Below are 12,358 nucleotides of genomic sequence, written 5' to 3'. Positions count from 1 at the left end.
TAATGTGTAGTGTGTATATAGTTCATATGTAAAGTATGTTCAATCAACCAGTGTGCAAGAGAGTATTTGGTAGGTGTATTTTACCACCTTTTACCCATCAGAGTGCATCAGATTGCTTTATTTATGTGTGAAGATTCACAGAATTTTCTGGGGCAGGATCCCCCCCAGTTCTACATTTGTTTGGTTCATCATGTTTCCAGCCTTTCACTGCATACCCATTGACAGCCTGCCCTGAAATGGTTTTCATAAATGTAGTGAGGCCATAGTACGCATCTCAAAATGCATCAAAATTAAGCCTTAAAACGGGATCTTTCTAAATTTTCTCCAGGGGGACCATGCCCCCTGACCCCCCTTGAAGGGAAGTATCGTGCCTGGAAATGTCCCCACCAACTTTGAACACAAAGTTACGCCCTTGCTGCTGGGGTCAACAGCGTTCCTGTCAATAACCAAACTCCAGCTGATGTTTTCATATTTAATTTATAGGCCTACATCCGTGATATTGGACAGATCACACAGCACTCAACTGTTCCTTTTCAAAATTCAACACCCCCCACCCCGCTTACTTATCTTTCTTTCTTTCTTTCTTTCTTTCTTTCTTTCATTCAAAAAAGCTTGTTGGTCAGACATTTCTCTGCCTGTGTGCAATGGCTAATAAGGCTGTAAAGGTGTGAGAGATTGGTCCAGGCCACCTTACCCTATACCAGCTTTCTGCACCTCCAATCCAGTGTCACTAACCTGATCCAGTGTTAAGTGCAGCTCAGGTTTCTCTTCATTGACGCATAAATCTTTCGCCTTTTACTAAAGATTTCCGTGGAGAGAAATGTTAATGAGTTCAGTATATTTTTGCAGGCTTTGCTCTGGCAGAGCTGGACGTTTTTAGTCAACAAATGTTAAAATTATTGACCTTTTTGCATTAAAGCATCTCCCACACGCGCCCCACAAAGCGATGTCTCTCTTCAAAAGGATCCAGCTGTTGGGGGCGGAGTCTAGCTGTGTTTACCTTTCTGGAGTTTAATATGTGTAAGTAGTATATTTAAAGCCATTAGTTACAGTAAATTATCATTTTTCCGCATTTTGACCAGGATCAAGTGTAGTATTTATTCTAATCAATTTAACATTGATTTGTTCTCTAAATGAGAGCGTTATATCAAGCAGATTTTTTTAGAGCAAGGAGCTGTGATAGGAGTTCGCTCTTTCGGCTCCATATACCAACCTGATGTGGTAGTATTTTTTTGTTCTAGGATTTTTTTTTCTTTTTAAATGAAGCTGGTGAATGGGTTTTTTTAGAGTAAAGAATAAAGATAGGAATTTGGTCCTTTTATTCTATACTCTCATATGGTATTATAGTAGATTTAGGAATAGTTGCCTTATTTTAAAAAAAAGAAAATTTTTTTTATTTTGCCTGCCCTAACTTTTTCCCTATTTTCTGGTTTTCTCCATGCTCAACAACACAGGTGTAGAATTGGGTGTGGGCGGTGTGGGCGTGTCCCAACCAATATTTCTGACTGAAGAGAAAAAATCCCGCCCCGTCCGCGGTACACAAAGGGTTACTGTAGGTTTCCACTGGGCGAAACACCACGCCCAGTTCGCTCATGAATATTCACTATGGAGGCGTGGTCGCGAAAACAGCCCGCACTTTTGGCTACCGTGTCAATTAGCAAGTGCGGTTGCAGTGATGATGATGATGATAGTTTATTTCAAACATGTAAACATATGCCGCTTTTCCACTACCAACGCGGCTGAGTCGGGCTGAGCCGTGCGGTGCTGAGTTGGGCTGAGCCGTGCCGTGCTGAGTCGGGCTGAGCCGTGCCGTGCTGAGTCGGGCTGAGCGGGGCTGTTGGAGTTGCATTTCGACTACAACCGCGCTGAACCGTGCTGGCTGGAAGTGGGTGGACACATTGGGTGGAGTTAGCGAAAGTGGGTGGACATCACGTGATGTCGTTAGGCGGCGCAAACAGGGACATCAGTGATCTTTTAAGCGGTAGTCTCACAACCCGGAGAGTAAACAATAAACATGGAGGACATGGAGTCGTTAGTGTTGCTGGTCTTGGTGCTGTGGCTTGTTGTCACCGACAACGCCAACAGATACTGGCAAGAGCGTATAGATGAGGCGAGGCGCATAAGGCTTCAGAAAGAGAGGGAACTTCTTCAATTCCTTCTCAATGAAGACGACGAGGACACAGACGATACAGACACAGACGATACGGATGACACAGACACGGACGATGGAACAGTTTCTGACACGGAGTTCGAGCTCGCTAGCAAGAGACGACGTGTAATGGTAAGCTAACAGTTACATTTCTAGCTTTCCACCCTGTCTCGTATAGACCCCTTTCACTGACGTCACCCGAAACCAGAAGTAAACAGACCCTGCGCCATATTGGAAGACCAACAAACTCGTGATTGGGGGAAATAACGGCAGCGGTATGTGAACCCACGACAATAAAGTGGAGTGGCAAACGACTTAAACAAAAATCTGAGCTGTTTTATTTATGATTTATTGGCCCAACAGTAAACTTGAAAGAAACCTGTGTGAGACTTGGCAAAAAACTGTGGATATAATGGATAAGTCTGTGCATGATCTGCGGACACTTTGAGGTAAGCAAATGCAAGAAATTCAGATTTAAAACATGCTAAATTGGCCCCAAGTTGATAACTGTATGAGGAGCAAGCCTCCCAGACTTCTACAATTTAATAATAATAATAATAATAATAAAGGATGGTTTGGGGCTTGCTCTCCCTCCTATTATATTAATAAAGCATAGTTGTTGTGTAGGCATATATCATAAATACATATGTATAATTTGGATAAATTAACCTAAATTATGGATACCTTAATAGTAACAAAAAGTATTAATTTTTCAACTGAAAATATATATTATTAAAAGATAAATATCAACAAGATTACCTTGGCCATAACTATGTGTAGGTTATTCTTAATAACAGCTGTAATATCACGACCCAAGCCAATAACAACATAATTGTAAGCCTGTAGCCCTTTGTAGGCTTTCAAGTCATCAGCAGTGTAGGCACTGGGTGTAAACAACAAATAGTTTACAATGTCTGGGTAGCAAACAGATGGCAGAATTGGTGTCAGGTCCTCCTTATGTTTCCATTCTCCCTTGCCGCGAGTCTTATCATATGGGTCAAACCCATCAATCACAGCCAGTTTCTCCACATACCGTGCCCTTTCTGTAGCTGGTAATGTACTCACATAACCTGAATTATCATCCATCGTGTCACTTTACTCTCGCTCGTACTTTGTTTTATATTGTGAGTGCATGTACTTGGTCTTCCTATATGGCGCCTAACAAAATCTCGCGGCGCGGTGACGTCATGTGAAAGGGGTCTATAGAGGGCTATCGCGTGACGTCACCGTACCGCGAGATTTTGTTAGGGCGCCATATTGGAAGACCTCAAGTACATACATACTCACAATATAAAACAAACTACGAGCGAGAGTGAAGTTTTTATTTATATATCTTTGAATTATTTGGACATGGGGAAAAACTATATTTAAAATCCAAAGAGGGATGAAGGGAGGAAAATTAAAACAAAAGAAAGAAATGAAATATATAACATAAATGTGATAAAATTAAGGATGTTTTTATTCAGTAAACATTTTAAAAAATGTTCTACAACACTCTAGCCTAGTGACTTACCAGTAACAAAATGGTCTGAACATATTCTGTACTGTTGTAGATTTGAAGTATTCAGATCCGCTCTGCATAAAGCAGCTAGATACTCTCTCTGTCTCCTGGCAGAAAGCTCCTTGGTTTGCTCCCCTTGTGTCTCAATCACAGCTGGTATTCTGTAGAAAGACTTCTTTTCACCTTTCCCATCAGCTTTGTTAGAACCCTAACACAGCACAAAAGTTTACCATTGTAGGTTGTTTGATGAACCAAGTGCATGAAATTCTAACGAAAACACCCTCGTCATTAGACGCACTAAATGTGTCAGTGGCTGGCTGTAATAAACGCAGCCAAGGGACAAAACCATATCGCTTCCTTTCAGCAGGCTTCAGGGTTTTGAAATAATCTGCCATGTCCACAGATCATGCACAGACTTATCCATTATATCCACAGTTTTTTGCCAAGTCTCACACAGGTTTCTTTCAAATCTACTGTTGGGCCAATAAATCATAAATAAAACAGCTCAGATTTGTTTGTTTAAGTCGTTTGCCACTCCACTTTATTCTCGTGGGTTCACATACCGCTGCCGTTATTTCCCCCAATCACGAGTTTGTTGGTCTTCCAATATGGCGCAGGGTCTGTTTACTTCCAGTTTCAGGTGACGTCAGTAATATCCCTCTATAGCGCAACAACATTGTAAATCAGCGTGAAGTACTAAAATGTGTTGTGTTGTGTGCATTTCAGGCGGTTATTGGAACACACCGCACTCCTTCAGTGTGATCTCTCACTGGTGAGGTCTATGGTGGTGACTTGCTGTGCTCTTCACAACCTATGTGAAAGTCATGGTGAAAGATACGATACAGAGTGGGACCCTGCAGCAGTAGCATTGCCACTGCCAGGTGTTGCAGGACCACAAGAGGTTGAAGAGGAGGGCAGAGATGTTCGGGAAGGGTTGATGCGTTACTTGTTGTCAAACAGTTAAATGTGAATGTGAAGTAACACTTCCTGTATGTATATAGTAAAATTTTTGTTATTGCTGATGATACCTGTGTTGCAGTTTTCCTGCCCTCTCCTCAGTGATGTTGTCCACCCACTACTTGCGCATGGAAACAGCCCCTGTTATCTGTAATGTGCCTTCAATCTTTGAATAAAACACCAATGCAATAGATCCATCTGCGTTTTGATTTCAGCTTTTAGTGACATCGCAACATATTTGGTTTGTCTCATAGTGCAGCATTCACGATACACGAAGAGGCAAATATCAAGTGCACATATGAAGCATTGTTTTCATGGTCAAGTTTTCACCAGCTGTAACTGTTGGGAGTGTCAGAGTATGTTTACAGACAATGAGCATCCCATGATCTCATAAACCCATACTATGATTTTCATTACAGATGTAGGTCTCAATTACTTGTACGTACATGCAATCTTGGTCATTCAATATTTTTATGTAATAACTAATGCCTCCACATCTTCAATTCTGATTGACTCGGTGCCTCTGTGATGGTCTTTAATCATGTATATTTATGTTGGCAGTCAAAGCTGCCATTTTCCGGCGCTTATGAAATGCATGTGTAACATGCACATCATCACATACTATCTCAATTCAAACATACATACAATGATATTAAAACATATTCTACACAAACACTTTGTATTTTGTCCCCTGGGCTCATTACAGGGGTCGTTCATAAGGGGCCTCATAACCCTGTGGTCAGGTTACCTGGAGTCAGGTGAAGTGTGAGGGCCCCCCTTTGTCTACTGAAAATGATGCAAATGACACATTACAGGGACATTAGGCTGGTTCATTGTGAGTTAATCTAACAAATCCACAAAAATCAGGATAACAGATGAAGAAAATACATGGATGTAGACAAAAATAAATTAAGCAGAATAACTAGGCCTATAAAATTAATAAAACAGACAGGATAAAAAATATAAATAAATAAAAGCCAAATAAAAAATAAATAACCTCAGCAATGCAGATGTTATAACCCTGGAGTCAGGTCACCTGAGGTCAAGTGTGAGCCACACCACCCCTTTTTGTCTACTGAAGATGATGCAAATGACACATTACAGGGACATTAGGCTGGTTCATAGTGAGATTGGTAACCCTGAAGTCAGGTCACCTTGAGGTCAAGCGAAAACATGATGAAGAACCTACCAATTGAGCTGCTAAAATCATGTCTAGAACAAGAAATAAGTTGTTGTCTTTGCATAATTCTCCAACTTAAGTATGGGTTGAATGTTTTGGGGTTGTAAATGACACATTACAGGGGTATTAGGCAGGTTCATTGTGAGATTGATAAGGTCAAGCGGTCAGGTCACCTGGGGTCCCCCCATTAAGTAATGGATGGTTCATTGCAAGATTCAGAAACCTGTTGTCAGGTTAGCTGGGTTCATTGCCACATTATGAACCAGGTCAATACATTTATGATACAAGGCATTTTGTTTTTTTTCTGTAAAACACAACTGTTTATTAAAACTCTCACCAGTGACCATAACACGTGCAATTAAAAATAAGGTGCAAAATTTAAGTGATTCAAATGACACAAACATACAATAACAACGAAACACAACGACGATGGTGAATAGTGCAAACTATATACATGGGCATGGGTATGAACTATATACAAGTGCGTTGTGCAATAGTCAGTGGACTATGTATTATGCAAAGGCAGTAGTCAGGGATCAGGGAACCCAGAGTCAGGGGTTTGTAGTGCCACTACAGCTGCGATGTCCAGTTCCTGTCAGCCATCGCCTGCGCCATCCGGTCCAGCACCCCGAGTAGTGCTTGCCCAAAGGCTTCAGACTGAGCTGCCTGGTGGCTTCATGCGGCGAATTCTAACTCCCTCGCAGCACGGGAGTCTTCCAACATCAGCTCAAAGAGGCGTTCCCGATGGGCCTCACGCCGGGCCTCACGCTGTTCTTGCTGGGCCTCAGGCCGTGCCTCACGCTGTTCGCGCTGGGCCACACGCTGCGCCTCATGGCATTCGCGCTGGGCCTCTGCGGACGCCTGCAGCTCACGCAGGACAGTGCCCTGTTCCTGGAATAAGCTCCTTTTCCTCTTTCCTAAACAATGGAGATATTCAAAGAGAAACATATAAATGGGGGGCAGTAGACATTTTTCATGCAGTGATTCCTTTGCAACCAGTGAGACCATACCAACCATAATGTAGGCTGGCCAGCTCACTTTTGTTAGAGATTACAATGCTCTATGTCTTCATGTTATGCCTGATTTTTTACAGGAGTGGCAGAGTGTTTCTGGTGGTGTGACTGGGTTTGATTTGAGTACCCAGAAGTATTGTGATGACTTGTGAAGTGGCTACTGTTGAAATGCGTTGTGTTGCAACCCAAAATACAAGTCAGTGGAATTGTACACGTAAAATTATTCAGGCAATTCATTGTGACAGCAAGACAAGATGTATGTTTAGTTTGCACATACCAGCGTGAGGACGTGGAGCGCTCACAGCCAGCACTTGCGGTTCCGACGCCGGTGTCGAAACTCCTGCAGGTGTGGAGTCTGTGGACGGCGAGGGAGGAACGTTTTCAGACTGTTCTGAGGTAGGCGCCAGTTCTGAGGTAGACGCCAGTTCCGAGGCGGACTCCTCCTCAACCAAGTCTTTGGGAGGAGAAAAAAAGGTGTATGAAAATAAGGCAGAGCAAAAGACACACACGTAATTCTCACATGGCAACATTGCAATACTGCTTGGTATGTAGTATCCTATGCATTCGTTGTTAATGTGTTAAAAACCGCACCAACGTGTAACAGCTATTGCTAACTCAAAATTGCAGAGCAAAAGACACACACGTAGTTCACACATCACAACACTGCAATACTGCTTGGTATGTAGTATCCTATGCATTCGTTGTTGTGTTAAAAACCGGACCAATGTGTAACAGCTATTGCTAACTCAAAATGGCAGAGCAAAAGACACACACGTAGTTCACACATCACAACACTGCAATACTGCTTGGTATGTAGTATCCTATGCATTCGTTATTAATGTGTTTAAAACCTCACCAAGTCTAGCAGCTATTGGTAACTCAAACGTGACTTACCATTATCTATCGCCTCCAACAAAGACATTGTGGTGTCAAGACCCGTGTCCCTCTGGTTTGCCAGACGGTGGCCGTAGATAGCGTCCATCTGATCGTACCATTTCCACCGCTTGCGGCTAGCCCCACTTTGTGCGTTGTGGTCCTTCACTTGCCTATATTCACTCTTCAGTTTCTTCAGTTTATCCCGGCACTGAACCACGGTGCGGGGATAACCGTGTTCCGACATCAGCCGGGATATCTCCTGGAACACCTTCTCATTACGCGTAGCACCGTCGAGATTTTTCTGAATGTGCTCCTCAGCCACAACACAGAAAAACGTCTGTGTCTCCACGATGGACCACTGGCTGGCCTTTCCTTGCTTGGGTTAGTCTTCCATCTTCTAGTTTTCTGATCTTCTTCTTCTTTGTCGTAATTCTTCTTCTTCCGGGTTTACGGTGTTTACAGATGGTGGTTAAAGATCCCAGCGTACTCGCGGGGCGTGTGTGGGCATGTGAGAACACTCCTCCTCACCAATCAGTGCACAGGGGAGTGTCTCCTCACGCCCCTAGCCCCACTCGGCTCGGTTGAGCTCACTTCAGCCTCACTTCAAAACTGTGCAAGTTTTGGGTGCTGAGTAAGGCTGAAGTGAGCTCAGTCGTGCTGCTCTGAGGTAGTCAAAACGCGAGCCGTGTTGGGCTGAAGTGAGCTGAAAAAGGGTAGTGGAAAAGGCCCATAATAAAGGGAAACAGAGGTTGTACCTCCTATGTAGGCTGAAGCAGTTTCAGTTACCCATACAGGACCTGCTTACAGTCTACACATGTTTTGTACGACCGGTCCTGGAGTATGCAACACCCCTGTGGCATCCAGGCTTAACGAACAGCCAACGGATGAAGATAGAGAACATCCAAGTGCGTGCAACTAAGATCATCCTTGGCAATAACTTTCACAGTTACTCTGCAGCTTGTGAAGCTCTACGACTCCAAAAACTTGAGGACCGACGTGTTACGCTGTGTCTGAAGTTTGCCCAGAAACTGTACAAATCTGAGCAGTACAAACATTGGTTTCCACGACTACGGGGAGAGATAAGTGGTAGGGAAACTTGACAGAACAAAAAACTTGATCAGTTGCCAGTTCGCACTGTACGATACTCTAAAAGTCCACTTCCTTACCTTGTTCAACTTCTGAATAGTGCATTGTAATTGGAATGGCTAATCATGATGTTTTATTTTGTATATATATTTGTTTGTGATTTTAACTCTAAATATGTTTGATTTGTCAATGTACCTTTTATCCAATGTACAGAACATGTAATTCAGCTCTTGGGCTGCCAAATGTTCTTTGAATAAAACCCATTTGAACATTCTGCTTTTTGAGTTAGCAGTTGATCTAAAGCAGATCTGGCTGCTTCTAATTTCTTCAACACAGAACTGGAGAAAGACACTTTAAAATCTCTTTCCAAGATAGCAATGTCTCGTTCAAGTTCCAACTGTTTTGCTAATATATTCTTCCTCTTCGCAGTTGTGTAAAAAATGATAGACCCTTTGAGGAAGGCCTTGTCTGTTTCCCATAAGGTCGAGGCTGAAACCTCAGGTGAATCATTTGTAGAAATAAAAAGTTCCCATTGATTTCCTAAATATGTAAAAAATGCAGGATTGCTAAGAAGAGATGGATTTAAACGCCAATGTCTAGATAAAGGGTCATAGTAAGGAGGCAGGCGTTCTATAGCAATTGATGAGTGGTCTGAGAGAATGCATGTGTTAATGGAGCAGGCTCTGGTTCTGTCAAGGGCCGATCTAGAGATGAAAATATAATCAATTCTAGAAAAAGAATGATGGGGATGTGAGGAAAAATGTGAAATCTTTCTCTCATGGATTAGTGACTCTCCATGTGTCAAATAACCCGAGGTCTGACCAAAGCTCTGTTGTTGTTTTTGCCATTTTTGATAACAAAATATTATTTCCAGATATTATTTGTCAAGACATTATTTGTTTATTGGTGACCTTGTTAAATTAATAAAGAAAAAATATTTCTTTCTTTGCCCGACCTAACTTTTCCCTATTTCCTGGTTTTCTCCATGCTCAACAAGCAGCTGGACTGTTAGTCTGCAGTAATTCTTTCCCCTACTTTTTCATTAGACAGATCACACAACACTCAGCTGTTCCTTTTCAAAATTCAACAATCCCCACTCCCTAGTTACTTACTTACTGACAGCTGAATCCTTTTGAAAAGAGACATTGTCTTGGGGGCGTGGGAGGGGGGTCCATGCAAAAAGCTCAATATTTCTAACATTTGACCACCAAAAATGTTACCTATCTATCTATCTATCTATCAATCAAAAATGCTCGTTGGTCAGACATTTCCCTGCCTGTTTGCAATGGATAATAAAGCTGTAAAGGTGTAAGAGATTGGCCAAGGCCAAATTACCCTATACCAGCTTTCTGGACCTCCAATACAGTTTCACTAACCTGATCCAGTGTTAAATGTAGCTCAGGTTTCTCTTCATTAACACATAAAGCTTTTGTGGTTTACTAAAGATTACTGCAGAAAAGCATATTAATAAATTCAACTGTTTTTTTTTTGTAGGTTCTGCTCTGGCTGAGTTGTACATTTTTGGTAGTCAAGTATTAGAAATATCAAGCTTCTTACAAAGAATCTCCTCCAACCATTTCGTGCACCCCTGAGACAATATTTCTCTTCAGAAGGATTCAGTTGTGTTTACTTTTCTAGATTTTAATATTTGGAAGTGGTACATTTAAAGCTGTTAACTGCAGCCAGTTATTGCTTCTCTGCCTTTTGGCTAAGATCAAGTGTAGTATCTGTTCTTATCAGTTTAATATCTGATATGTTCTTTAACTAAGAACGTTATATTAAACAGGTTTTTAGAACATGGAGCTGGATTAGGGGCTTGCTCTTTCTGCTCCATGCATCAACCTGGTATTGCAGTGCCTCCAGGAATAGTGCCCTTCTTGAAAAAAAAAAATCCTATGTCACTTTCATGTTTGATGTGTTTTCTGAATGATGATCAATTAAATTTATCATTTTTTTAGAGCAGAGAGCTGGAATAGGGGCTTACTCTTTCTGCTCTATACATCAACATGGCATTGCAGTAGCTCTAGAAATGGTGACCTTATTAAAAAAAATTACAGCCGAATCCTTTTGAAAAGAGACATAATTTTAGGCGTGCAGGGAAAGAATAACTGCAGGCTAATGGTCCAGCTGCTTGTTGAACATGGAGAAAACCAGGAAATAGGGAAAAGTTTTGGAGCTATACCAAAAGCTTCATATTTCTCATCTTTGACCACCAAAAATGTTCAGCTCCCCCAGAGCAAAGCCTGTAAAAATAAGTTGATCTCATTAACATTCCTCTCCACAGAAATCTTTAGAAAAAGGCGAAAGATTTATGTGTCAATGAAGAGAAACCTAAGCTACACTTAACACTGGATCAGGCGAGTGAAACTGTATAGAGTATTTTCACATGATGTCATCAAACCGAAAGTCAGCCATATTAGAGGCATTGGACACGAACAGCAAAGCAAGCTTTGTGAATTTTTCAATAAACAAACCAAATAATGGTGAATTACTGCACAGTTTTGGGTTGCCACAATCGCTCAGATCTTGAGAAACATCTGCACTTCTACCGATTACCTAAAATAATCAAAAATCAGGGAGAGGAAACCAGAAAATTGTCAGTGTCATCATGTCTGGCTTTCCAAACTAAACCAGGATCTGACCGACAAAAATCCGCACAACATAAGAGTGTGTTCAGTTCACTTTGTATAAGGTATGAGGTTTTTTTTTTTTTAAGTTTTAATCACTGTCTTAAAATTAAGCATGACACCATATTTCTACTGTCTAGCCATGATGGTGCTTCTGTATGTTCTCTTGAGAGTAAGCTAAAGTTAAAAATCACACTCAGCCATCTGCTGTCAGCTGAGGTAGGCCCACAGGGGATGTGCACACATGATCTACAGTATATCACTGTACATGTAATGCACACAGTACACACCTTTGCTTTCACCAGACATTTGTCACCAAATTTCCGTGCTTTTCATTACCTGACCCAGCCACAGCACATCTGGTTATAGGCTTCTAGTCCCTTGAAACACTTCAGATCCTCAGCAGTGTATGGACTTGGCAAATAAATTAAATAGTTGATGATGTCTGGGTATATTACAGCGGGCAGCAATGCATTGTCTTCACTAAGTTTCTCTCCCATTTCATATTTTTCCAGGCTGTTGATTAACTGCAATTTCTCCAGATAGTAGGCTCTTACACTGGGCTCTAGGCCTTCTACATGCTTTCTAGCAGCTTCTGTCTTCTTATTGCAAGTTTCTTTAACCAATACCATTACAAAAAATGTGATTTTTTTTCCTGGATGAAATGCAAGCACTGTTTATGGAAATCATAACCACCAACATGGCACACATCCAGAACTTTTGTGTTTTGGTGATGTTGGTGAAAACACTATTGGAGGTCCAGAAAGCTGGTATAGGGTCAGATGGCCTGGGCCAATCTCTTGCACCTTTACAGCTTTCTTAGCCATTGCAAACAGGCAGAGAAATAAATAAGCCAATAAGTAAATTAAAAGAAAAAGAAGATAGGTGGTGTTGTGTGATTTCTCTCATGAAAAAGTAAAAGAAAGAATTACTGCAGACTCACAGCCCAGTTGCTTGTTAAGCAGGGAG

The 12,358-nt window shown here is 41.6% G+C and overlaps 3 non-coding genes and 1 pseudogene across 3 annotated transcripts; 3 read left to right on the top strand and 1 right to left on the bottom strand.

Annotated features, from left to right (window-relative positions):
• Positions 1–753: 753 nt before the first annotated feature.
• On the top strand, positions 754–868 carry LOC132899166 (U5 spliceosomal RNA). The gene has a single exon (XR_009656654.1). It is a non-coding gene; the product is annotated as a U5 spliceosomal RNA (small nuclear RNA).
• Positions 869–1,058: 190 nt separating this feature from the next.
• On the top strand, positions 1,059–1,232 carry LOC132898083 (U2 spliceosomal RNA; annotated as a pseudogene).
• Positions 1,233–10,450: 9,218 nt separating this feature from the next.
• On the top strand, positions 10,451–10,641 carry LOC132897061 (U2 spliceosomal RNA). Its single transcript, XR_009656230.1, has one exon. It is a non-coding gene; the product is annotated as a U2 spliceosomal RNA (small nuclear RNA).
• Positions 10,642–10,986: 345 nt separating this feature from the next.
• On the bottom strand, positions 10,987–11,101 carry LOC132896191 (U5 spliceosomal RNA). The gene has a single exon (XR_009655963.1). It is a non-coding gene; the product is annotated as a U5 spliceosomal RNA (small nuclear RNA).
• Positions 11,102–12,358: the final 1,257 nt, after the last annotated feature.

The sequence above is a fragment of the Neoarius graeffei genome, chromosome 1, assembly GCF_027579695.1.
Source record: "Neoarius graeffei isolate fNeoGra1 chromosome 1, fNeoGra1.pri, whole genome shotgun sequence".
NCBI lineage: Eukaryota > Metazoa > Chordata > Actinopteri > Siluriformes > Ariidae > Neoarius > Neoarius graeffei.
The sequence above is the reverse complement of the archived record's forward strand: the minus strand, read 5'-3'. Positions and strand labels throughout refer to the sequence as shown.